This window comes from Cnephaeus nilssonii (genome assembly GCF_951640355.1).
Source record: "Cnephaeus nilssonii genome assembly, chromosome: 5".
NCBI classification, from domain to species: Eukaryota; Metazoa; Chordata; class Mammalia; order Chiroptera; family Vespertilionidae; genus Cnephaeus; species Cnephaeus nilssonii.
Genome location: NC_137076.1, coordinates 63,859,375 through 63,873,672, shown reverse-complemented (window position 1 = coordinate 63,873,672; position 14,298 = coordinate 63,859,375).

The following is a 14,298-nucleotide window of genomic DNA, read 5'->3' as shown; positions in this document are numbered from 1 at the left end:
GGCTGACCAACTGGAAGTCACTGCTTACCCCGCCCCCAAGCAAGTGGTTAGGGGCAATCAGGAAGGCAGGCAGAGGGGTTAGGGGTGATCAGGTAGGCAGACCAGCGGTAGGGGCGATCAGGTAGGCAGACAGACCCTCACTGGGCTGGCCCCACCCCCAAGCAAGCTGTCAGGGGCAATCAGGCAGGCAGGCAGAGTGAATAGGGGTGATCAGGTATGCAGACCAGTGGTTAGGGGTGATCAGGCAGGTAGGTGAGCGGTTAGGGGCAATCAGGTAGGCAGACAGCCCCCTGCATGGCTGGCCCCACCCCCCAGCAAAGAAAGAGGGAGGCCCAGGCCAGCCAAGCCATTGTACCCCAGCCTGTCACCTGCAGAGGGAGGCCACCGGTGGCAGGGGAGGGGAGGCAGTGCTACACAGATGGCAAGCAGTGGCAGCGGCGGGGGTGGGGCCAGCTTCCTGCAGACCTGGGAAGGAAAGACCCGATAGGTCCTGATCTCAGGCCAGGCCTAGGGACCCTACCGGAGGGGTCCCGGATTGTGAGAGGGTGGTTGGGCTGAGGGACGCCTCCGAGTGCATGAATCTTCATGCACTGGGCCTCTAGTAAGGATAAAATAAACAAAGTAGAAAATGTCTTCTGCTATTCATTAAATATTTTTTCTGATAATCAATTTTTTTCCTGGTCACTGAGGCCTTTTTATTTTGCACACAAAACCACTAGAGTTATTGCCTGAGGACACCTGGGAGGTTACAATGTGGATACATTTAGCTGCAGACACTTGGTGACAAGCCAAGTGAGACAAAAAATGATTTGGGTCAATCCAAGGATTACAGAACTAGGGTGTCCAACAGGGCTCTGGATGGTTAAAGCTGGCTTCTGTGGCAGCTTTAAAGGAGCAGTGAGAGAACATCACAGGGATGAGTGAGAGGTGTTAACTACCAGAAGTCCCTTCTAATATCAACTGGATCTTGAACTGTCCTGGTGAACATCAGAAGTAGAGGTGACTCAGGGCTCAGCTGACCATAGCTTACTGGACTATGGGATTTCTAAAGTATCTGTTGACAAACTTACCTTTTCTGAGCAGTTCCTCTTCAATTTTGAGGAGCTGGTTTCATTGGCCAATGCTCAGATTATCAAGGTGCACCAGTGTGGATCTGACCAGGGAAGAGCACCAGTCTCCCCAGAATGATGAATGAGACAGCATGATGCCCCACCCACTGGACAAGGCCAGCTAATACAACTGGAGAGACTTGGTCACAGAGCCAGTGTGGTTCACATTGAGTGGAAAGCAGTTGAACAATTTCTTTCCCATGGCCTTGAAAATATCCGCTAGCTTGTCAGGTGATGTATCTGCTGGAGTCATTGGGTGACTTGAAGTTTAGGTCAGACTTTTCCCAACTGAAGAAGTCATAGGCAGCCACATACATGCCAGGGGCAATGTTTTCCATGTAGCTGCCTATTCCCATCACATTTTTCAGCAGCTCCAGGGCTTCTTTATTCTCCAGGAGCAAATCTGCCTTCATCTCCCACATTGGTGGCATCTTTCATGTATTTCTTCTTGATGACAATTTTCAGATTGTGAGAAATCTCCTTTCCAATGCACATGGCTTCCCTGAAGTTAATTGCACCAATGGGAAGGAATACAATCTCCTGCACGGTCACCTTGTTGCTAGCATGAGAACTGGCAAGATGACTTCAGATTATCAGCCAAGTAGTCTAATATCTATTGTTTGCTTATTATTTACTGTAAGACCTAACTGATGTTCCCTTTTCTTATTCCAGATATTTTCAGTCTGTGTTTTCTTTCTTGATAAGTCTTATCAAGGCTGTATTAATCATATATAATTTCAAAGAACCAACTTTTGGTTTTGTTGATTTTATATATTTTAGTGGTATGGGGGTAAAAAAAATAGTTTTCCTTCCACATTCCCATTTCTTCTGGTTGGGCTAATAATCAAATGAATGTAGATTAATAGGAGATTAATAGGAGAAAATTAAATTTATTAGCTATGTGTATACAGGGAATTCAGAAGACTATGAGACCCCAGGACACATTGGGCAGTTGAGGCTTATATGCCACTCTGGACAAAGGAGAACAAGAGGGAAAATAAGCAATTCACAGGTAGACGAGAAAAAGCAAACATGTGATACACAAACTTTTGCTTGGCCAACCAGAAAAAAGAGGACACTGAGGGGAATCTAACAAACAAACTCACTTTGATCATCCCTGTCTGCCACACTTAATTCATGTATATCAAGGTAAATTTGCTAAGGTGAACATACTAAGTTTCCCTTCCAAAGTAGAATTTTGTAGCTGAATTCCTTTAGACAGGTAAAGGGTCAAAGGTTCTTTCTGAGTCTTTTGTTTCTTAAAAATAACTAGATCAAATTTAGTATCTCAAAAGGCATATTTTGGGGTGGCAAACTCTAGTCCCCATCATAGCTTAAGAAGCAAAGTAACTATGACAAGATTAAAACAAGTCAGGTGGAACACTGCCCTAGTGTGATTAGTAGTAGTTGTGTTTTACAGTTATTTTAATGTTAACTACCAAAAAAAAAAGACAGCTTTTAAACCAGAAGATATATATTTTTGTAATTTGAATTTCTACACTAAAAGTGAAGTGAACTGATTCTAGTAATTGTACAATGTGTTATCCACTTACAAACTTCAAAAAATTGTCATTTTAGTGTCTCATGTAAGGAACACCACATTCAGAATGAGACAAGGAACCCTTTAGCAGAAATGCTGAATTCCAGTTTTGCCTAAGGAATACCAGGATTGCTCATGTTTGCATATTTAGACTAATAGTGCATTTCTACAAGGTTTGTGTGTAATTGGAACTTAAGTAACATTTGTAGTGTTATCTGTCAGAGCTTGAAGAGACCCAAAGAGAATGTGTGTCATTATGCAAAATTACTCATTAAGTACAAGTAATTTAGCAGATAATTTACATGTTCATTTTATAAATGAAATTATTTAGTTTCAGGGTTCTCTTTGTATTTCTAAAGTAATCTTGACCCAAGGGATCACAGACTGTTAAGAAGTATAAATTATAGAATGAGACATATGTTTAAGTGACTCATAGAGCTTTTGTTGTGGCTAATGATTCTTCTAACAGTAATTGCATAAGGGAAAACATTTTCTTTTTAAGTAAATAATGTTCATTACCTCTTAAATCTACTGTCACTTGACAACATTAATGTGGAAAATTTTCTACCTTCTTGATTAGCTCTCCAAGGATATCCAGACTCTTTAAATTAATATTGATCAAACAGAAACCATCACATCCATCAAAATGTTCTTACAAATGTGTATGCACAGGAAAATAATAATATTTCAATATGTTTTGGAAATAACACTCCCCTAAAATAGACTGTACAGGCACACCTCATTTTATTACACTTCACTTTACTGCACCTCACAAATACTGCATTTTTTACAAATTGGAGGCAAGAGCTAAACCAGCAAAATGATTATGACTCATTTTATTGCAGTGGTCTGGAACTGAACCCACAAAATCTGTGAGGTATGCCTGTAAATATACTGTAAATTATCAATATAAAAATTATGTAAGAATGGCTGATTTATTTTGTGGTTATTCATAAGCACTATGTTCAATGACAATCTTAAATATTTCAATATAAAATATTTGTATCTGTATAGTCAAATAGTGGCCATATCCTATATAATAAAAGCCTAATATGCTAAGTGTCTGGTCATCCAGTTGGCCATTCAACCAATCAAAGCATAATATGCTAATGCAATGCTAAGGTTGCTCAACCACTCACTATGACATGCACTGACCACCAAGAGGTAGACAGTTAACTGGTTGACCAGTAGCTATGATGTGCACTGACCACCAGGAGGCAGATGCTCTGACTGGTAGGTTAGCTTGCTCCTGGGGTCTGGCCAATCGGGACTGAGCGAGATGGGCTCGGCATACCTTGGAGCCCTCCCATGGTCCCCTCCCCGGCTGGCCAACCTCCCACATTTCTCCCCAGCTGTGATCATGCACCAGTGGGGTCCCTCGGCTTGCCCTGCACCCTCTAGCAATCCAGGACCCCTGGGGGGATGTCAGAGAGCTGGTTTCAGCCCGATCCCGCAAGCAAGGCTGAGGGACCCCACTGGTGCGCTAATTCGTGCACCAGGCCTCTAGCTGTGCTAATAATTGTTACCTTAATGCTGCAGCTTTGGAGAGGAGTGGGGAGAAATAACTTGCCTCCTTAAATTGATCATTTTTATCTAAATCATCAGAAAGCTCCATGAGGGTAGGAATTCTGTTCAACAGCTTTAGTGCCACTTTAATTGATGTGGCAATTCCTTCAAGTTATTCTTTCTGTCTTATTTTAGTTTAATTTATTGTTGATTTTCACTAACTTTAAAAATTTGATATTTAATTATTTTATATTACTTTTGTAATTGATATGGATCTATATTTAATGCAATAAAATTTCCTCTGATAGTTTAGTTGTATCTCAGATCTGGTATGTCCTGTTAAAATTTTGAGATATTTTGCAGTTTAATGGATATTTCCAGTTTTATCCAAGGATTAGCACTCTGTGTTTTATTACTAAGTAGAACTTTTTGTTTCTCTTATATTTTTAAATTCTGTTATATATTTCTAGTTATATTCTAAAGAGTTCAGAAAATGCCCTTTGTTTTAGGTTTATTTTTCGAATATATTAAGATTATCCTTGTGACATGAAAATGGTCAATTTTCATTAACATTATCTGTTAACTTAAAAATTGTAGTATCTTTATCTGGGTTAAGATTTTAATATATAAGGTCTAAATTATTGAAGAAAAATCGTTAGTACTTCAATGTCTACAAAACTGTTTGCTCATTTGATCTGCCTTGCTTTAATCAAGAGAGATGTATTCAATTTTGTTTTTATAAATACACTTATTTTTGTATTGCAAGTTATGTGGTTTAATATGTTTATGTTTTTCTATGTGTATAATATATTTAATAAAATAATTTTAAATAAAAAAACTAAGTAAATAAATACCCCTCATCTATATGTAGATCTCCCCCAAATGTTTTTGCCCATACTTTCTTAGATCTATGCTGTGGCTATGTGTGCATTCCCAACCCGATGTCCAATGACAGATTTGGTAAAATGCAATGATTTGCTGTGAATGTTCTTTCTCTACCCCATAGAGAAATGACTTTGGAATAGCTTTACATTTTCTCTTACAATGGCAGCACAGTGTTCAGCATGTTCTGTTAGAATAAGATCAGATCTCCAAAAAGTAATATGTCCATACTACATCCTAAGACATGAAAAAGCATAAGTAGGAAGAAGAAAGAGTCGTTACTTAAAATAATAATAATGAAATATTTAAAAATTGCATTCTAAATATTTGAAGGTGAGCCTCCCTGACCTTTGCAAAACACTTGCATTTTTACAACATTATGCCATGTGATCTAATAAAAAGACACATAAAAACTAAAGCCAAAACAAACAAACAAACAAAAGCACTGCTGCCTCCATAGAGGAGCATACTATAGGGAACCTTTCTGACACTTGTGAGGAGAAAACAAAAACAAAAACAAAACAAACAAACCAAAAAACCCTTTCATTATGAAAAGATCTCTTACTTTGATCAAGTAATAAATCCCCCCCCTTTTTTTTTCATAAACCAATTGGCATATTTTTTTACTCTTTGTGACACACAACATATCTGATGAAAAGGAGCTGAAATAAGAACAGTTTATTTACAGCATGTTGAGCAAGGAAAATAGTAGCATAAGAAAAAAATGAAAAGATAGACAGGAACCAAAAAACTCAAAGTCCCATAGGTCATGGTAAGGATTACATCTAACTACCTGACTTTAAGAGCAAAGGAAGGCCATGAAAGGTTTTTAAACTAATGACATAATCAAATTTGCATTTTCCAAAATTACTTTAGGTAAACAAAAAATAAGATTACCATATAACCTCAGCACCAATCGCTTTTTACCGATTATAATCTATACAATATAAGTGTCACTTGCATAAGTACTACTTATTAAATATTAGTGAATAGAATGGTGAATACTACTAAATTATCATTATTAGCACCTCCCTTGGTAACTCAGTAAAATAATGTAATTAAATTTCTATTATCTGGCTTGCATTCAAAATGAGGAACTTTTTGATTAACAAAGATTTACTGGAATTACTTTTATAAAGGCTGACTTTAACTTCAAGGAACTAGGATTGGCAATATGTCAAAACCATGGTGCACTGGTACGTCACTGGCATATTTACAAAGATAAAATGGAATGTAATTCAAAATTGTGATTCACTACAGACTGTCAGATATGGTTTCCTGAGATAAGCAAACCTCATTGGAAATACCAATTTAAAAACACACACACAATACAATGAATCATGACCAATATTCACTCTATGCAAATCCTATATAATAAATGGCTAATATGCGAATTGACAGAACAGCAGAACGGCCGGTAGCTATGATGTGTACTGACCACCAGGGAGCAGACGCTCAATGCAGGAGCTGACCCCTGGTGGTCAGTGTGCTCCCACAGGGTGAGCGCCGCTCAGCCACAAGCCGGGCTCACGGCTGGTGAGTACAGCATTGGTGGTGGTGGCTGTGGCAGGAGCTTCTCCTGCCTCCATGGCAGTTGGACATCCCCTGAGGGCTGCCGGACTGTGAGAGGGCACAGGCTGGGCTGAGGAACCCCCCACCCCCCTGGAGTGCACTAATTTCCTGCACTGGGCCTCTAGTATATCTATATATATAAAAGCCTAAGTGACCATTTGATCGGTAGCTATGACATGCACTGACCACCAGGGGCAGAAGCTCTGACCGGTATTAGCTTGCTGCTGAGGTCTGGCCTATTGGGCGAGAAGAGCCAAACATGCCCTGGAGCCCTCCTGTGGTCCCTCCTGGGCCCTGATTGTGCACCGGTGGGGGTTCCTCAGCCTGGCCTGTGCCTTTGCAATCCGGGACCCCTCAGGGGATGTTGGAGAGCCAGTTTCAGCCCAATCCCTGCAAGCCAGGCCAAGGGACCCCACCAGTGTATGTATCCATGCACTGGGCCTCGTGTGTGTGTGTGTGTGTGTGTGTGTGTGTGTGTGTGTGTGTTTATATAAAAGCCCAGTAACCAGAACAGTGGAACAACCAGAATGACAGGAATGACTGGTGCCTGTGACATGTACTGCGGCAGCCAACCGGCCTGATCAGGGCCCAGATCACCACCCCCCACCCTGATAGGGGGTGGGGCCAGCCGGCCAACCACCTTGGCTGGCAGTAATTTGGGGTCTGGGGACCCTGGAGGTACTCGGTCTCAGGCAGCTGCACAGGCAATGCTCTCCCGTGGCAGAAGTGGACCCAGGATCAGGGTGCCAGAGTCGGGGATGGGGTGAGGAAGTTACCTCCTGGCTGCCGCAGTCCTGTGGGCCACGCATAGTAGCCAGGTGTCTGTCACTGTTCGGAGCAGCGGCAGGAATGAGGCGGTGGGGTGCAGGGGGCAGAGGCACCTAGGAATCAGGAGGCGTGAGACCTGACCTGGGCACTTACCCTGCTCGCTGAGCCCAGTAGCACCAGCAGGTAGGCCATGGTGCTTGGTGAAGTGCTGGAGTCACGCAACTGACTGGAGGGGAAGCGAACCTGGAGGGTGAGGCCCTGTGTGAGTGGCATGGGTGGGGCCGGAATGCATGCACCCTCATTGGCCATGCCCAACACCCTCATCAGCCATGTCCACTTACCCAATGGAGCCCAGAACTCGTGCGGGGTGGCAGGGCAGGAGCTGGAAACCCTGGTGGAGTGTGCAGGGCTGCAGACCCATGCCTTTTCGGCCTTGGCCTTAGAATTCCGCGGGTGACCAGTGTACTGGCTACCAGCTCATCAGAGGTCAGCCCCACTTCAAGAGAGAGGATGTGGTGGAAAGTGGCAAGGCCACAGGAGGGATGGGAAATATTGTGGCCATCTTTGGGAAACACAGCTGCCATGGTATTCAGTAACTATGAACAGATAATCTTTGGTCACCGTTCTACAGAAGAGGAAGCTGAGACTCAAAGAAGGGAGCCTCCTGCAACACCTCACCCACTTCTCATACCTGACCCCATGCAGCATTGTTTTCGTTGAAAGTAGAGGATCCAAAATGTTTTTAGATCTTTGATATTTTAGGCAGGAAATAATTTAGCTAAGGGAAATCATCAGAAAACTGGAGGAGAGGGTATTAGGCTGGGCCCCCAGGAAAGACACCCTGGCCAGCGGGAGGACCTACCCCCTCAGCCACAACTGAATTCTAGGACACTCTGGCACCACTGTGACCCAGGGATCAGGAAACTGCTACCCCTGCAGTGCCCTCCAGCTCCCACAAAACAGGTCACTGGGCACTGTCTCTGCCACCACTGCCTGTGCACAGCCTGGATTCCCTGCAGAAAACCTCCACATCTCTGCAAACATGATCACCAGCAGCAAACAGCCCAAACTGCGGGAAGATGCCTCTGCCCCACTTCTGCCTTCAGAATATTGTGCAAGCACATCCAATCAGCAGAAATGAATTCATATCCAGAATCCTAGCTGCAAAGGGGTTTGGGCAATTTCAGGCTTTTGTCTAGGAGTGAGATCTTGTCAATGTACCCCATGTGTCTGGTATTGACAAAATGGTGCCCGGCTGGTGGGGCTCAGTGGTTAAGCATTGATCTATGAACCAGGAGGTCACGATTTGATTCCTAGTCAGGTTTCGGACTCGATCTTCAGGAGTGGGGTGTGAGAGGCAGCTAATCAATGATTCTTTTTCAACACTGACATTTCTATCTATCTCTCCCTCTCCCTTCTTCTGAAATCAATAAATATATATTTTTTTAAATGGGGTCATGCTGTTTATATGTGTTATAATGAGTTTTTCACTTCATAGATCACTAATGTCTTTCCTGTTAAAACCATACTTATAGAACATTATTTATTTATTTATTTATTTATCATTCATTTTAATTGATCTCAGGGAGAAGAAGGGAGAGAGAGAGAAACATTGTTCCATTGTTTCCCACATTCACTGGACTGGGTATTAAATCTGCAACCTGGGCATGTGCCCTGACTGGCAATCGATCCACCACTTTCTGGTGTATCGGACAATGCTATGCTGGTACTCTGACCCCAAATTCCAGCCTCCAGAACTGTGAGAAAAATACATTTCTTTGTTTAAGCCACACAAATTTATGATATTTTGTTATGGCTGCCTGAGCTCACTAATCCTATATAATAAAAGGCTAATATGCAAATCGTCCCCTTGGGAGTTCAACCGGGAGACCAGGAGTTCGATCGCTTGCTATGTCGTGTGCTGACCACCAGGGGGCAGTGCAGACCATGGCAGGCAACCAGCAGTGGCGGCGGGGTGTTGAGGGAGCAAGGGAAGGAGGAGGTGGGGAGGCCAGGATGCAGAGAACCACGCGGTGGCACTGTATGGGCAGTGAGGGAAGGAGGAGACGGGGAGGTGGGGAACCTGATCAGCCCTGATCGCCAGCCAGGCCAAGGGACCCTACCCATGCACGAATTTTGTGCACTGGGCCCTCTAGTGTGTGTGTGTGTGTGTGTGTGTGTGTGTGTGTGTGTATAATATGAACTCAAATGGGCTCAGTATTTGGCAAAACTTCAAACTGGGGATATATGTAATATTTAAGGTGATGCAAATATAAATGGTTAACAAAATCTGATGCAATATCATTGTACAGACTACCAATATCTCTGAGAAGCTAAGCATTTTCTCTACTATGGCAAAGAATGCCACTAAGAGGATCATTTTTCTTCCTTTGCTTGATGTATTCAATTGTTTCATTCAGGGGAACTTCAATGCAGTTGAGCATTGTATGAATTCTAAGGTAAGACATGAACATGAGACAAAACCAACCCACAACTATAAATATTTCCTCTCAGCAAACTTGCAAATAATCTGATCTTAACAAATTCAAATCCTAGTGTGTTTTACTCATAATTCCTATATCTGAAATATCTGAATTTTTTTTAAAATATGGATGTTCCATAGTTAAAATATGTGAAAGTTATAACACATTTGTGTAGTACAGAAAATACATATTGAAAGGCTTTGGGTAAAACCAGTTTTGTTAATTCTTATAATTTAAATGTATTAAAGGATATAATAACAAATACTTTTGTAAAGAAAATGAACACCCATTAATTTATCTTTATGGGTTGTTGTTCTTTTAATACATTGGGGCCATTTTGTAAGCATTTAACGTTTTACTATGTGGATTTATTTGAAACCTTCTTGACCATTTGTAATCTGTTCATAATTTTTGGTGGAATCTCATTTGGGTAATGAAATTGAATCTGACCTTTTCAGATATAATTTTCTGGACATGCCTAATTTAGAACTAATAGTGTATAATTATATAAAAATATAAGTCCCATTACCAAACAAAAGGAATTGAATTTTATATAAAATACTAGTGGCCCGGTGCACGAAATTTGTGCATGGGGGGGGGCGGTGTCCCTCAGCCCAGCCTACACCCTCTCCAATCTGGGACCCCTCGGGGGATGTCGGACTGCCGGTTTAGGCCTGATCCCAGAGGATCGCAATCCAGGACCGCTGGCTCCTAACTGCTCACCTGCCTACCTGCCAGATCACCCCTAACCACTCTGCCTGAGGGCCTTCTCGCCTCCAACAGTGCCCCCTTGCCAGCCTGATCGCCCCCAACTTCCCCCCCCTCCTGCTGGCCTTCTCACTCCCAACTGCCCCCCCTCACTGGCCTGATTGCCCCCAACTGCCCCCCCTGCCAGACTGCTCGCCCCCAACTGCCCCCCACTGCCAGCCTGCTCACCCTCAACTGCCCCCCCCCGCCAGGTTGCTCGCCCCCAACTGCCCCCCACTGCCAGCCTGCTCACCCCCAACTGCCCCCCCCCCCCGCGGGCCTGCTCGCCCCCAACTGCCCTCCCCTCCTGGCCTGATCACCCCTAACTGCCTCTGCCTCAGCCCTGCCACCATGGCTTTGTCTGGAAGGTCTCCTGGAAGGTCTCCCATTCTAATTAGCATTTTACCCTTTTATTAGTATAGATATTGCATAATTTATTGCCTACAATTTGTACGACTTGAGATAGAGGAAAATCACCAGGTTGACTCAGGGGTTGAAAATTATTGATAGAGAGGAAATATAATTTTAAAATCTATTTGTAACTAAAAGTTAAAGAACATATTAAATACTAAAAAAATTACATAATAAAAAATGAAAAAAATCCAGAATTTAATGGATGCATATTTTAACGTTCATTTCTACTCATTTCTTCCTATCAGAAACCCATTCTGCATCGAAGTTGGAAAGTTGACTCCTTCCTCAATTTCAGTGGCAGAGCTTGTTGAACCTGTATACCAAAAATGAACAATGAAAACTGAGGGGGAAGGTTTTTTAATGGTTTCTAGGAAATTTATGCCTGAATGTGGTTGTGTCTCAGTATGAGGATGAATTCCTGTAACCATCTTGCCATCTGCCTAAGGACAGAGCTAAGATATGGAGGGGGAAGAGCCAAGAGACTCCAAGAGAAATGGCACTGAAGTTCTGATATATTATGTCTCAAGATAAAAGTCTGAATATTTTGTTAGGTAAAATGTCCTTTTCTAGTGTAAGTTGGGAATTTCTGTTACTTGAAACCAAAGATATCCTCAGTATATTTAATTTGATCTACCTTTTAAAATTTAGTTTTAAAATACTCTCTTTTCAAACTATTGTTTTTTATCTACTTTTTAAAAATTACATTAGAAATTATATTTTCCAAATATAACACCAGTAAGCTAATTCTAAATTCTTAACAATTTTACTCCAACAATTCAATTCAGAAGTCTTTAAAGTATAAATTGAAAACTTGATCTATATTAGTGATTCTTCTCAATCATGGTTCTATAATTATGAGTAACTTAGAAAAGAAATGCCAGTTCATATGAGAGTTGGTCTTTAAAACATGCAATATGTGTAACTTTATTTAAAAGGATAGGGGTGGGCTAGAAGGGGACAATGGGGGAAAAGGGGGACATTTGTAACACTTTCAACAATATAAATTTAAATAAAAACAGGCATTGACTAAAACTGATCCATTTATGTAGATTCCTTTAAATGAACTGTATGTTAATAACCATTGACTTTATAATAAGAAAATGCAAGTTCTTTTCAGAAAGAAAAGTGGTCTTTGAAAAATTATAAACCTTAAAAATTCAATAAATAGAAATAATTTTCAGACATGTCTTTACCACTGAAATATTAGACTTTATTTGATCTTTTCAACATGGACTTACAAAAATATTAACAACACAAAAATACCAATTCTAAGCCACTTTAAATAAAGTTTACTTTTAGCAACGATAAATTTCCATTGAAAAATAAAATGTTAAAAGGCACATTTATTGAATTGGCTGTACATGCAAACAGGCATCTACACAACAAACTTGGCAACGTGTGCAGAAGGGAGGCAAGAGTAGAAGCAGTAGCTCAAGGCATCTCTATGTAAATTAGCTTTTACTAGAATGCTTATCAGAAAAGTGAAGACTCTTCTTATTTAATCAAGGCACTAACACATACAAGATTACATTTTCTTTGAAAGAATGAACCTCTACTATCAACTAGAATAACTTGATATTATCACACACAATTTAGAATGAGCAAAATTTAAATCCATCAAGAAATTCCACAGGATTATATATTTTTGTAAGCTGACTTAATTATTTCCTATGGTAAATAATTAAAAATAAGCAAGTTCTACTACATGGAAGATTACTGTGCCATGAAATTATGGTTATAATTCATCTAGACATCTTATATTACATCCTATTAACTCCTTGTGCACATAAGAGTGAACACAGTCCCCTGATATTATTTTGGTAATCCATATACAAGCCTTAGGAAATACTGTTCAAATATTTGAACATTTTGATAGACTGGATTATCTAGAAAGAAATGTCAAGGCTTGACACACCCACTACACTTCCCATTCTGTTGCCTGGTACCCTTTCTTAAAAACTCTGTTTTTGAGGTAAATACTTCTCAACACAGTGATTCAGAAATACAATGAATTAGAGCTGGCATATGAGTTTCACATAGATTCTTACAATAGATCAGTATTCACTGAAATGTATTAGTAGATATTGAAAAGCAAGACATTTTTAAAAGATTTACTATAGTTTGTAGATAAGATACTCTATATATTTATTTTGTAATACTAATATATGAAATAGAAGATTTGACTATATGGTTACAGGAAATAACTAAGCAGATTAAAAAATAGAACAGCAACAAGAACAATAAAACTATTTTCTAGACACCTTTGGTATGAGTAAGTCAGAATTTTAAAAGTAATTATTTATGTGTAAATAAATAACTCTTGCCTCTATTTTCAAAATGGATTTCAAACACCAAGTAGTAATAATCAATATAATAAAGCCCTTTTACACTTGATCTTAGCCCAAAGGCCAAGAAGTGACTAAAGCCCTTTTTTTGAAGTCCTCACTCAAGGGTATGTATTTTTTAATTGATTTTGAGAGAGAGAAAGAAATCTATATGAGAGAAACATTGATCAGTTGCCTACATTACACTCCCAGAACGGGGATTGAACCAGAAACCTAGAGGTATGTGCCTCAATGGGAACAGAACCTCCAACCTTTCTTTTGGTATATGGGACGATGCTCCAACCAACTGAGCCACTGGCCAGGGATTTTTTTAAATAGCCCTTTTAAAAGGATAAAAAGGAGCTAAGTGATATAGATGAAAGGTGGGAGAGAAGGTAAGGTCTGGCAACTGAACTAAAATAAAAATTATGCTAGACAACAGGCTGAGATATACTTTCAATTTATCAGAAAATCAATTAGTGAGTTTCTGATCAATCAAGGCTAAAAGTGAACCTGAATGGGTTACATAGCTCTCATGATCTTATAAAGGGAGACAAGAGTTCATAAGAATAAAGCAACTTTAACTTTTCTCAACCCTGAGACAATGTCACTACACGAAACCATAGAAAACAGACACTAAAGCATAATTAAGCATAATTTCTATATTCTCTCTCTCTCTCTCTATATATATGACTTTTATAATATAGCGTATCTGATAAACACTGAAGGCATAATATTAAGCTACATCAGTATGAAGAGAATTAAGACTAGGCCAGATTTTTGTCACCTACATTGATACAGCTTTATAAATTAAGGAATGTTGGAGTTAAGGTTTAACTATTCAAGTCACAATTTTGATAGCTAGCAAGCAACTGAATCAGTCAACCAATGGAAAGAATAGCAATATATACAATAAAGTAGTTTTGTAAGCAACACTAAAATCTTCCATCATT